Source organism: Cupressus sempervirens, chromosome 1, assembly GCF_028749045.1.
Source record: "Cupressus sempervirens isolate cs-2001-9-10 chromosome 1, ASM2874904v1, whole genome shotgun sequence".
Classification (NCBI taxonomy): Eukaryota; Viridiplantae; Streptophyta; class Pinopsida; order Cupressales; family Cupressaceae; genus Cupressus; species Cupressus sempervirens.
This window is the reverse complement of record NC_143118.1, coordinates 147282288-147294692: the sequence shown is the minus strand read 5'-3', so window position 1 is coordinate 147294692 and position 12405 is coordinate 147282288.

The window sequence follows — 12405 nt, the reverse complement described above, 5'->3', positions numbered from 1 at the left end:
AATTCTACTACTTGTTAGCTTTCTCTATTTCAATTCCATTATTAAGGTTGATTCCAAACCAAGGTTTGACCAAGGAAAACCCCTCATCCAAAAAATAAAACCATTTTTCTTGTAGATATAGGTGTGGAACAAAAAATTGGAGAGTAGATTTGGATACCCTTTTCATCAAACTTGTGAGATCCATGAACATAAATTTTGTTAGAGTAGTGCAGGTCAAGTTCAAATTTTTGGGGTACAATTGTGCCTTAAGGTAAGATAGTGTGCCATTGTCATGCCCAAAATACGTGGGCACAAACACAAATTTTTTTATAAAGAGAATAATTAAACTTACTAGGTTCACTAGGGTACAAGAAATTGGTATGCTAGTAAAATAAATCAACTCATTCAAAACATAATTGACATCTAATTAGATACATATGAAGATTAACCATTTAAAACATTATTGAACAAAATATTAATGAACGATATATAGTATTAATTCTAAGATTGATCGGATGGAGTATAAGTCTAATAGTTTCATAGCATAAAAATCAAGAACTAATTTCTACTATATCATGAGCTTTAAAGCTTTCCTCCACAAACTTAATATCAAATTGTAGGTTCCCTAGATAGGTTTAAACATTTATCATTGTCCACTATAACATTAACAAATTAAAATGTTAACAAGCAATATATTAGATTTCTTCTAATAACAAGTTAAGTAAACATAATTCTAATTATTCAAGACTTTGATACACAAGTAACTTATACACTAAAACTAACTATAAAACACATAATACCAACGAACTAAATGATAAAATAATAATAAGCAAAACATATAAACGAAATTAATTCTACAACTACCTAATTAAAAACAAACTGAAGTAAAATTATTGACATAATAAAAGAAAATTTAACTTTATTAAATTTAACTTAAAACTAAATTTCAAACTTAATTTATAACTAAAAATAAATTGAATGAATGAAATCTAAACTAGAACATACTAAGACAACTAATATTAAAATGTTCATACTAAAAAAACTTATAGTAACCAAATTTCTAACCTAAACTAACATTCCAACACCCTACTTAAATCTAAAACTAACTTAAATTTTAAAATGACTAATCATTAATATATACTAACTAAATTTAACATATACTATCTAACTTTAATATAAACTAATCCACTAATATTTTTAAAAGAACAACTAAATCTTTTTAAAGTAGTTATATACAAACTAACTAAATTAAACTACTAATATATATATATATATATATATATATATATATATATATATATATATAACAACTACTAACCATAATCAATGACTAACTTTAACATAATATAATTCTTTCCTAAACTTAATCTAACTAAGTCTTACTAAACTCAATTAAAATTTAACATAATACTAAACTTAAAACTAATTTAACACTACTCACCATAAAAAACAAACTTAATTAAATAACTAACACAAACTATGCTAAGACAAAACCTAAACTACTTTCTAACCACCCCCACCCTACACTCTACCCTACACTCAAAATTCCCAAGCGCTGACCAAGGCACGCTACCCAATAATCATGCGCAAACCACCCAAGATAAATTACGACCCAAGGATATGAGGGTGGAAAGAAAATTTTTAATTTAAACAACAAATCTTAATACCAACATCACTTTCTACCTCTAACCTAGACCAACACAACACTACTCCTTACCCCCCCCACCCCCCCCCCCCCCCCCCCCCCACATCACATCCCATCCCATCAGAACTCCAAGTGCTTCCCAAGTGCTGGTCATTGTACAGTGCGCTACCCAAAGCAACACATACTCAGACCCTCCCTCAAACAAGGTGGCAACCAAAGTAATGAAGGGGTGCAAAAGACTTAGCAAATTATAACCTCCTTTCACAAAGCATGTCAGACCAAGGACTGCAAAAATCTATGGAGGATGTAGGGTGAAATCATCCCTTATGATGACAATTTTCCAATCAATGCCTAGGAAGGAGGGGGAACTTAAAGTTTAAAAGTTTTCTTGGTGAGAGGAAAGGTACGAAGAAAAGGGGGTTTGGAAAGAGATATTTGAATTACTTTTTTTTTTTTTTTGTATGATATATGTATATGTATATATATATATATAAATTCAGTTTTTAGTTTATTCATTTTATTAAAAGTAGCATAGTTAAGAGAATATTTAAAGATTCTCTGTTGAGAAAAAGAATAAATCATTTCTCCATACAAAGTCCAGAGACCTTTTTGGCTCTAGGATAGATATCATTTTTTTGTGTCATATTTTTCTAAGTATAATTTTTTTAAGTTTATTTATTAACCAAGAGGGGTTATATTTTTCTTTTCAAATTAAATCTATAAGGACTTGTTACAAACTAAATATACCAAGAATTCGAATTATCCATTTTAACCACAATGCAAGAATTGTTTTGTTTCCAATAATCACGAAAACTGAACCTACGTTCATAACATAATCTTTCGTTTTTCAACATATATGAATCTTGAATTTTTTTTTAATTAAATCAACATCATTTTCATCCTATTTTTGATATGCATCCATATAACTGAAAATTACAATTAAATCTCATGAGAAGCAATAATACTCAACTACTATTTTATTGGCAAACCTGATTCAAAGACTTAGTTGGGAAAGAACCAGGAAGAAAACCCGACATTGTTGCCATTACAACAAAGTTAATAAATACAATTTTCATAGGGTTTCAATCTCATATTTTCAACAATCAAATAATTTCCTTCATGACCCTCATCAAGGGTTCCATATCAATTTCTACAACACATTTCTAAGGACCATGGAGAGAACAGAATCTGATCAGGTGTCAACAAGCATGACCAAAAGAAAAATCAAACATGCATATTCATACTAGGTTTTCACAATAAGATTCACAATGAATCAAAACTAGGAAAAGGTGGATTTTTCCAATAGGAGATGTCAGACACAAAACCAAACTAGGTACCCAATCGAGGCTATAAATCGAGAAATTTTGTTCTTCCATTCTTACATGCCAAAACTCGTACGTGGTTTGTGCTGACAGGTAAAGGCCCATAACATCCTACCCTCTCTCCCTCTTCTCATATTGAGAAGAGAATCTACACTGTTGGAGTCCAACTAAAAGGACCTTTCCCAAAATTGGCCACTTCTGCCCTATCCAAGGGTGAGTAATGCCAAAACACCCATACAAGAAAACTTCAAAATTCAAACATAAATATGAAAAAAAAGCATTCAAGAACATGGTTTCAATCCTTCCCAACATACCCAACATACATACAAGAATCCAAATAACAACACAATAGCATAAGCATGAAACAAGTATGAAGAATCTGAACAAGGGAGATGAAGAACTCCTACCTTCACAAAGAGGAAATGAAAAATGAACTAATTAAGAAGAGCTTTCCCTTCCTTCCTTCAATCTTCCAAGACTCCTCTCTAAAAGTAGAGATTGGGTAAAAACCAAAACTATTCCAAGAAGGGCCTCTAAATAATATCCAAATTCAACCACCAAAAAAAAAAATAACTTCCTCCACTCACCTACAATTCTAGAAGTTTCTAACTCAACCCATCCTAAGGTTAACCACTAAGTGGAGTTGAGGTGATGCAACTCATGGTAACTAGTTGCAATTTTCGCACAAAGGGAAAATTTGACTTTTGGGACAAGGTCAACCTCCCTTGAAAAGGATAAAATATTTCTAGGTTTTCTCCCTCTCGATATTTCTAGTCTAAAACCAATTGTAAATTTTCCAAAAACTTTATACAGACATTAGAAAACAACATTTTTAGGATTCATGGTTAGTATTTGTCTTTTATCTATTTCAAGTTTTAAGCACATACTCTCCCATAATAGAAAGATCAAATAAACCCCACCCCTCCCCCCCCCCCCCCTCTTTCTCCCTATTTTTCATCTCTTGATCCATTTTGGCATTGAACACCTTCTTGTGTTTAATCAATTGGAATCATTGCTTTTGAAAATTAGGGTTTTGAATAGGCTTTTCATTTTCTTTCTATTCATTTTTGTGAACCTGTGATAGACAACTCTTTCTTTTTGGTTTGAGATTTAAATCTTGCAGTAGATTTCCTTTCATAGTATCTTTTGTGGAATTAGATGCCCTATTATGCTTTGCATTATAATATTTAATTTCATACTTTCTAGATCTTTTCTTTTATTAAGATTAGATTTAGTTTATGCTCTTGCATTTATACAAAAAAATCTATATATTCCAGAAAATACAAAAAACATTTCTTGCATTTCGGTTACTATGAAGATTATGAAGATGCTTTGGTGTGTGGTTGTGTTCCTTATTACCCTTATTTTATCATCTATTTACCATAATTATGATGTTTATGAGAGTGTCATTTATTTTATTATGTTCATGATCTTTTATTTTATTCTTACTTGTCCCTTTGTAAAATTAATTGATACTAGTGTTTCTACATTTAAAATTTTCGTTAAAGATTCATGTGGTAGAGTTATTTTTTGTTTTAATTATGTGAAGGATTTGGTAGATGATACACCATCTCTTAATCTTCCTAATCTGAATCCTATTATTCCTAATCTAATGCCTAATACTCCATCTGCTGACCCTAGTTCTTCTCATATTTTTGAGGAGGTTCAAGCTATAGTTTAGGATACAGATGTGCAAGACTTATTTGGTTTATCTTCTCCTTTTATTCATGATGATATTATGGGAAAGAGTAAAAATTCTTCTTCTAAACCTATTATTCCATCTTATACAATTTTTTCTCATAAGCATGATAAACAATCACCTCTTGTAGAAGATTTGCATGATATGTACACTATAGGATATATGATGATCACTAAACAAGGTTATAAAGCTTTAGGGCTTGGAGTTAATGAGCATGGTATTAAGTATCATTTTCATATACCCTCTAAACAAAATTTGTATGGTGTTGGTTTTTCTAAATCTCAAGTCAAGGTGGGTGATGTTAATCATCATCCTCTTCTGCATAAACTTCTTCCTACACCTACTTTACATAACTCTGATATTAGTCAAGAGGTGGCTAAACATGTGTATATTGAATTAATGAATTCCAAAATAAATTTTTTAACATATGCCAAAATATTCTTTATCCAAGTAGAAATTTCCTTTTCATTATCATAATACACATTTACTTTCTAATTGTAGATATTTTAAATTATATGTTCCTGAATTAGCTACTCTAGGAATTATATCTCACTTTCATACAGTTTTACAATTCCTTCATAATTTTGATATAGGGGATTATCCTCCTATTGATTTAATATAGATCTCTTCTCCTCTTATATATGTACTAGGGGGCAAGAGGTGTATTTTCATTCAGTATCCTAGGATCCATTAAGCTTTTAGCATATTTTGTGCCCTGGGATTAATTGATAATCTTTCTGTTCTATCTCTCTATGGTTTTGTATTATGTTTATAATAATTCATGGATTCTATTCAAGATATCATTTCTATGACATTTTTTCCCTCTAGTATCTCTTGTCTTTCTCCCTAGGGGGCAAGGTTCTTCCTTCTTTCTCTTTATCTAGGGAACTGCTTTCCTTAGCTTAATGGCATTTATTTATATTGCAATATTATTTCTTCATATTAACATATGTTTTCACTATGGATAATCTTTCTTTACAAGGGGTTTCTTTCCTAGGTGATCACCTCTTCTTTATGTTGTAAATTCTATTATTTATAAACTCTTACCCTTGTTTTGGTGTTAGAGTTGTTTTCCTTATTCCAAAGATTTCTTTTCCTCTTCCTTGAAGGGGGCTTGTTGATTGAATATTTTTTACTATTTGATTTGAAAGATGATATTTTATCTAAAATCACTCCTCTATGGTGGGGGTCTTGTTGATAAGATCTCTTTCTTTGAGGATCCTTTTCCCATAAGTGACATATCCTTTTCATAATTATCTATGTTCTTTGATGTAGGGGTCAATATCCCTCATTAAAAATATAGTATACTTTGTTGTTAAAAATTATATCTCTTTACATTGTGAAGTAGGTATCCCCTTCTTCTTCCTTATCATGTCTAATAGATAGCCTCAATAAGATGGGGGGCAATATAGTGTTTCCCTTGTAATATAGTTTTTATTTTATATGCTAACTCTTGGAAGGTAATGCACATAAGTTGCTAAATCTTGAAGAGACTCATATTTTTCAAATTTATATATATATGCTAAATCTTGGAAGGTAATGCACATAAGTTGTTGAATCCTGAAGGGACATGCATTGGTAAATCCTGTAAAGGTAATGCACATAAGTTTCTAAATCCTAAAGACATACACACATTTTTTAAATTTTCAATATGCTAAATCTTTTGAAGTTAATGCACATAAATTGCTAAATCATGAGAAGACACACATTTCATATTCATAATGATACAAGAAGGTAGATCTATGAATATTCCAGAAGCTTTCAGAAGATGCATTTATAATTGCAAGAACAATTTATGGGTAAAATATCATGTTTGGCCACCTATTTGGCTCTTCCTCTCCCTTGGTGATTCATGGTAAGGTAGTCATCTTACTGGGTGAGGTAATCACTTCTTCTTCTTTTTTATTTTTTGCTTTCATGCTAGTAGGACTAAAGCATGAAGTTGTGTTATTTATAGTGTTTCTCTTGTATTTCTTATGTAATCACTTATTTTCTTATGTTAGCTTTCCAAATATGACATTAGTATGAGAAATATTTCTTAGTGAGGTTTCTTGTGCTAGTTAAATTGGGTTTGTTTGTACTAACCTATTTTCTTTATGTTGTTTTGTTTTCACACCCTTGTGTGTGTATGTTGAGTTACTATCTTTAGCTTGTGGGATTATGTCTTTAGATAACTATTATTTTATCTCGTTATGAATCCACTTGGATATCTTCTTTCTTCTCTTCCTTTAGCAAGAGTTTTTATTGAGTCCATACTCTTGCTAAAATGGGGGCTTAATGTATCATCTTAAAATGGAAGCACTTCTATATTAAGAGTATTTAGTCCTCCAAGTAAGTGGTCTTGGGTCAAGTCAAGTGCCTTAAATGGTTATTTTCATGAATATGGTAGTTTTCCCCTTGTTCTATTTCTCTCTCTATTTCTAGCCCATTTCTAATAAACTGCTCTATGAAACTAAGGACTTTAGCCTCTGGGTCAAGGATGACCTTCTAGGTCAAGGTTGACCTTGACCCTGACCTAGGTCAAGAACAACCTTGACACTAAACTAAGAGATGGTCAACATCATCCCTAATCCCATGTGTTGAGATTTAGTCAAGTTTGTTATTAGTGACAACACTTATTCATATTTTGTATGGCTACCAAACTCATTGAATAGTCTACAATGTTTGCCATGTATTTCAATAGCCACTAAGCACTATAGTTCCTATCGAGAATTTTAGTGGTTAGCAAGGGAATTTAGTTAGTGTGAAGTGCAAAAATTCAAACTAAGTAGAATCAGTCAGTATGAAGTCTAGTAGTTCAACCTGAGCATTTTAGTGGTTATCAAGCTTCATAGTTTCTATTGAGCTAGTAGTTCATGTAAAGTGAAATTACTGTTAACTAAGCTATGTGATGATTAGTGTTTATCAAGAGTAGTCATGGCGAATGAGTAATTTAGTTTCTATTGAGTTACACAGTATCTACCATGTTACTAGTGCAAACTGAGTTTATGACTACATTGAGATGATTAGTATGAACCGAGCCTCTACTTCTATCGAGTGCATGATGATGCCAAGTAGTGATAGTGGATGCCAAGTATCAAAAATTAACCAAGCCAGTCTTCAAAACCTTGGTATCTATATATGGACTAACTTTGTAATTACATAAATTGGATATATATATATGTAATGTATTGTATCATAACTGAGGTAGTATGAATGTATGATAATAATGTGTAACAAAAGCATGTGAATGTGAATCAACAAAAAACAAAGTGTTTTGTAAGGCCATATTAGAAAAGGAATAGTAGAGTCATATCCATCACTAAAGGTGATCAATACTTCAAGGAATCTCTATCATCAATTCAATTGTAAGTTAGAGATCTACTATTTCATCCTAACAGGTGAACTAGTCCAAATCCTTTAACATGGTAGACTTAATAGTCTTTTCTAAAATCTCTTTATCAAGTGCATACTTCATTGTGTATTTGTAAAAACTCTAACAAGGTGGACCTAGCAATCCTAATTGCTCCTAATAGGGTATATCATCACAAGTTATCATTGTAAGCCTTAACATGCCAATTGTATGCTACAACATTGAAGTTTTGTGGGTATCATCCCCACCCCAGTTTTACTTTCTATTTGGAAGGTTTCTGGGTCAGCAAAATTATTGTGTTCAAAGTGTTATGAATGTTTTATGTTTTCAATTTTTCATGCATGTTGTCAGATTTGATTTGATGAACTAAATGGTAATTATATTATTGCAATTAAGATCTAAATTTGATAAAGTTTTTGAGGTTGCTAATTCACCCCTCCCCTCTTAGTAACCTAGCTAGTCTTGAATATTTCCAACAATTGGTATTAGAGCTTTGTGATTCTCAGGATAAAGTTTCACAGCTTAAGCAAAGATTAAGGACAATGGAGATATTTAGACTTGACAAAGACATTGACAATGAAAAGATGGATCTATAAATGGCCATTGCACAACTCAATAAAGCTAAGAAGAAACTTTCCCAATCCCTGAAAAGAAGGAAGGAATTTGCAAATAAAATGAATGATCATTAGTAAATTGAAGAAAACATTGAAGACTTTTTCAAGCAGTTCAGATGAAGCAAATGATGCAATCAAATAACTCTTAGAGAAGAATGGTTCCCTACAAGAAGAAGTAAGAAAGCTCAAAACAGGACAAGAAATTCAGTCAGTAAGGCTATGTGAAATCTTGGGACAAAGGAACAAGATGAAAGAAGAAATGGATGGAAGGAACAATGAGATCCAAAACCAATCCCTTTAGCATGCAGATCTTATGGATCAAATCTCCAATGTAAATAAGGAAATCATGAGTCAAAGATAGATCAATGAAAGATTAAGAAATGATCTAAATTTGGAAAGAAAAATCAATTAAAGAATAATAAGTAAGTCGAGATCTGAAAAGCAAATCAATGAAAAATTGAAAAATGACCTAAACACTGAAAATAAAATTAATGAAAGAATGCTTAAATCCCAAGTAGACATGAATCAATTGAATCATTTGAATGATTATAATCTCTATAGACAAAAAGGAAAAGTAGGAATTGGATACAAAGAAGAAGGTGAATCCTCCAAACAAGGTGCTCAAAGGAATCAAAGACCTACTTACAATCACTATGGTAAGATAGGTCATACATCAAATAGATGTTGGAGTAATGGTAAAGAAAAATTCAATGATAAATGCTACAATTGAAATCAACATGGTCACAAGGCTAATGAATGTAAAGAGAAACCAAAATTTTAAGGCAAGTGTCATAAATGCAAGAAACAAGGTCACAAGGCATTAGACTACAGAACCAAGTAGTTCAATCCAACAAAGAAAATTGTAAAAGAAATATTTAGTTGGGACTCTAACAGTTGGTATAGATGTCATTACTATGGAGAATATGGACATATTGGCATGAACTGTGTTAAACATCACACAAAGAAAAGAGATACCACCATAAGATTATTTACTTGTACCAAACTTGGTCATCTAGCCAAGAATTGCATGAATATAGGTAGAGTTGAAGATGAAAAGAAAGAAAAAGAAGATAACATTTGAAAGTAGATGAGGAAAAAATTGATTCTTAAATCTACCAAGGAAGCTAGTTCAAGCAATGATGGTAATGTCACTCAAGAAGTGGGTGACTCCACCATTTCCAAATAAGTTCTTAAGGAAGAACTAGAACTGCATTGTCAATATCACATCCAGGTAGTTCCAATTGAAAGGAAGCAAAGATTCAAATCAATATTCAAGATAGAAAAGGGTCATCAAGTGAGATCAGTATCAATTATCACTAAGTTACTTTCTCTACCAAGTAAGGTTGGGTCATGGACTCTATCGAGCAAGGTCGGGAATAACAAGTCACACATGGTTAGCAAGTTATGAAGCCTTTTCTAGCCGATCCAAATAGATAGTGGATGACAACCTATCACACATAATGATGTCATCAAAGCTACCTTTGTACTAAGAATTAATGGTCAAGTTTTAAAAAAAAGTAGTAAATCAAATTCATTTTCATCGAGAATTCTAAGTGTTATTGTGATCAAGTGAATTGCAAAGTGATGAAGCAACTTTGAGTGGAATTTGCAACTAAAATCCTTCAAAGTTTTTCATAGCTTACCAAGTAGCTATGAAAGAATCAAGAAATAGCAGCAAGGAAAAGAAAGGTTCAAAGATGTTGGTCTAAGGAGTAGAATGGAAAGCATGTAATTTCAAACTTGTGCTAGTGGTTGCTAAAACCCTCAATCCAAACAGAGCACAATTGACAATCCCTCCTAAGGTACTACTCACTAATGATATTTGAACTTATTTTAGTGTGCAATTTAGGAAATTAGAACCCTAGAAATGTATGATGCCCTAGGAGAATTGTGTGTGAATGTGTTCTCAAACCTGAACATAAGCATTTGGAAGAAAAGGGTTTAACCCACATTTGCTACTTGCCCCAAAGTTTCCAAATCAAATGGATCAAATACATCCTAAGAAAAGTTCACAATGGTTAGTTATGACTTGAGCAACCAATTTTGATTACCAAGAAGATGATTCATCATATCATTTGCCTTCCCATGCTCTCCAAGGCCAAAACCACTAAAACCCTAGGTTAGGTAGAGTTAGAAAAGAAAACCCTAGCTGAGTGGGATGACAAAGGTATGAAGATCAGTAATGTAATAGATGTAGAACTAAAATTTGGCATACATGTGATAGCTCACAATATTTACAATTCTAGCCATCAAAATAGTGTGTCATGTGAAGAAATAGACTTGACATTCAAGGTCATGAAGAACAATCTATCATAAGATCTTGCAAATTTGTTGTTGAAGTAGTTTTACAAAAACATGAAAGTATTAGAACTTCCAAGAAAAACCCTTGAAAAATTAGTTCATTGTTGACATGTTTATTCTTCTATGTTCAAAAGTGTTTCCCTTCAAAAGGTATGATACTATGGAGAAAGGATGTGCCAGTGCTATATTAGATTAATGAGTATATTGTAGAAATGGGAGAGAATTTTGTTAGTATAATGGATAATTATTTTGATGCCTTCAAGGAGAAAATGAATAATAGATTTAGGATACCCAAGAAATTGGTGGAAGATTACAAGGACGATGTTTTATTCCTAGTAGATTGTGATAGAGTCTACATTTAGGCAGTGAAACTTAGAGTTGTATGGGTAAAACCTCTTCCCTAGGAGGTGAACATTGATGAAGTAAAAGAAATTATTGAAGCCTTGATAAATGATCCTATTGATCCAAAGGAACCCCACTTTGGAATGCATGATGAGGCCAAGGAAAGAACAGAGATTGAAATGAAGCTTCCATAGGTGGTTAACAAAGGGAAGAGGAGGATAGCAAAACTAAAAACAAGAACACCTCTTATGTTAATTGAGGGTAAGGGAGAAGATGATGAAGAAGTAGAGGTTGAAGATGATTTAGAAAAGGAAGAAGAGCCAATGAAGAAGAAAGGCAAGGTGATCATCAACAAGCCATCCACTATAGTGTTCAGTAGAAGATCAAGGAAGAAAGGTAGTGAAGTTTTTTTTAGCAAACCTCTTCCTACCTTCCAAGAAAAATGTAAACAATTGTAAGAAGGTGCAAGAATAACCAACTTCAAATCATTGAAGTATGAAACTAGGATAGAGGCTAAGAAGAAATAGGTTGAAGAATTGGTGTTAACCAAGATGGGAAAATGGAAGTATTTTCCTAATTAGATAGCCTCCCAAATCTCTAATGAATTGTTAGAGAAATATAGCCAAGATAGGAAACTTTTATGAAAACAACAAAAGATATCTATGCACAAACCATGAGGCAATTGCTACCTAGCATGATAGATGCTGAGCTAAAAGAGTCCTTAAAGAAGAATGAAGATAACATGACTCTTAGATTTAATACTTGTTTAATTTTGATAAAGGATAATTTTGATGTTATTTTCTTTTGCATGCATGTTAATAATTATGAATTCTTAAAGATTAGTAACAAGTTAATCTACTAAGTTACAATATTTTTCTATGTGGCTATCGAGTGATAGCAGTAATAAAGTTTTAAGACATCTAAGGGATCTATGGATTAATTTTTGTGGTAACTGATTCACCCCCCCACCTCAGTTATTCCATCTATAATTTCAACAATTGGTATTGGAGCTTTTGGTGCTTGCAGGAAGGATTTCAAGGATCTAAGCTAAAGATCAAGATGTCTTGCAAGAGGGAAATTCCAAGGCTTAATAGGGATAACTTTTCAGCATGGAAAGGTCTCATGAGACTTCATCTAGCTTCTATTGGAGA